Consider the following 2,325-nt stretch of genomic DNA (forward strand, 5'->3'; position numbering starts at 1 on the left):
ATTTAAAGTGCCCCATTTTTCCCATTTCCCCCTTAATAACACCCTTCTCCTGTGGTCCCACCTCTCTTGAGCTCCTTCTTTACCTTTATCCTCAGGGTTCCTTGTATAATCCACCTTCCCCACTCCCCTTAAAATAACCCCATTTTTATCCATATCTCCCTTATTAATGCCTGTTTCCTACTGTTCTTCTCTTTCAGATTCTTTCTTTTCCTTTACATCCCTGGTTCCTTTTCATTATCCTGGTTCCTGTGGTTATGTCTGGATACATACTCACTTATAAGGATTTGGTGCTAGGATCTACGTATGAGGGAGAACATATGTCACTTTTTGTTTTTGTTTTTCTGAGTCTGTGTTACTTCACTTAGTATAAGAGTTTCTAGTTCCATCCAAAATTTCATGATTTCATATTTCTTTACTGCTGAGTAAAACACCATTGTATAAATGAACCACATTTTCATTCCATTCATCAGTGGAGGGACACTTAGGTTGCTTCCATCTCTTAGCTATTGTGAAAAGAGCAGCAACAAACATGGATGTACAAGTGTCTCTGCAATAGGATGGGTTCCTTGGGTATATGCCAAGAAGTGGTATAACTGGGTCAAATGGTAGGTTCATTTGTAGTTTTTCAAGAGTTCTCCATACTGCTTTCCATAGGGGTTGAACAAGTTTGCAGTCCCACCAGCAGTGGATGAGCATTCCCCTTTCCCCATATTTGGCATCATTTGTTCTCTTGGTCTTAGCCAGTCTGACTGGGGTAAGATGAAATCTTAAAGTGGTTTTAATTTGCATTTCCCTAATTACTAGTGATGTTGAACACCTTTTAAGATGCTTCTCAGCCATCTTTATTTTTCTTTTGAGATCTCTCTATTCAGCTCTTTAGCCCATTTTTTATTGGGTTACTTCCTTTCTTGAGCCTTTGTTTTTTTGAGTTCGTTATATATTTTGGATGTTAAACCTCTGTCAGATGTGTTGCTGGTGAAGATTTTCTCCCATTCTGTGGGTTTTCTCTTCACTACCTTCGTTGTTTCTTTTGATGTACAGAAGCTTTTTAGTTTAATGAGGTCCCATTTGTTGATTCTTGACATCTGTTCCTCAGCAACTGATGTCTGGTTTAGAAAAATCCTTTCTTACACCTATATCTTGTAGGTTATTGCCAATGTTTTCTTCTAACAGTTTCAGAGTTTCAGGCTTCATATTGAGGTCTTTGATCCACTTCGAGTTGACTTTTTTTGCAAGGTGAAAGATGGGGGGTTTAGTTTCATTCTTCTACAGGTTAAGATTCAGTTTTGCCAGCACCATTTGTTGAACATGCTCTCTTTCTTCCAGTGAATGTTCTTGGCCCCTTTGTCAAATATCAGGTGACTGAAATTGCATGTACTCATATTTGGGTCTTCAATTTTGTTCCATTGATCTATGGGTCTGTTTTTGTGCCAGTACCACATTGTTTTTGTGACTATAGCTCTGCAGTAAAGTCTAAAGTCTGATATAGTAATCCCCCCCCAGAATTTCTCTTTGTGCTAAGGGTTGCTTTGACTTCTGAGATCTTTTTTGCTTCCATATGAATCTTAGGATGTTTTTTTCCAACTCTGTGAAGAATGTCATGGCGATTTTGATTGGCATTGAATTGAATCTATAAATGGCTTTTGGTAGAACTGTCATTTTCACAATATTAATTTTTCCAATCTATGAGCATGGGAGGTCCTCCATCTTCTGATATTTTCCTCAATCTCATTCTTTAAAGATTTAAAATTTTCATTGTAGAGCTCTTTAATGTCTTTGGTCAGGTTTATTCCGAGATATTTTATTTATTTATTTTTGGCAGCTATTATGAAAGGGAGTGTTTTCATGTGCTCTTTCTCTGATTGCTTGTTATTGGTATATAGAAAGGCTACAGACTTTTGTAGATTAATTTTGTAACCTGCCACTTTACTGAATGTGTTAATAATTTCTAGTTTTCTGGTGGAATTTTTGGCACCTCTTAGGTATAATATCATATCATCTGCAAAAAGGAATAATTTGATCTTCTTTTCCAATGATTACTCCTCTAATTTCCTTTCCTTGTTTTATTGCTCTTGCAAGAGTTTCAAGCACTATGTTAAAAGAGAAGTGGAAATAATGGGCAGTCTTGTCTGGTTCCTGATTTCAATGGGTATGCTTCCAGTTTTTCTCCATTTAGAATGATGTTGGCTGTGGGTTTGTTATATGTGGCTTTAATTATGTTGAGGTATGTTCCCTCCAGTCCAATTCCCTCTAGGACTTTGAACATAAATTTACGTTGAATTTTGTCAAAGGCCTTCTCTGCATCTAATAAGATGATCATGTGGT

This window comes from Nannospalax galili, unplaced genomic scaffold (assembly GCF_000622305.1).
Source record: "Nannospalax galili isolate Female #2095 unplaced genomic scaffold, S.galili_v1.0 scaffold47, whole genome shotgun sequence".
Lineage (NCBI taxonomy): Eukaryota > Metazoa > Chordata > Mammalia > Rodentia > Spalacidae > Nannospalax > Nannospalax galili.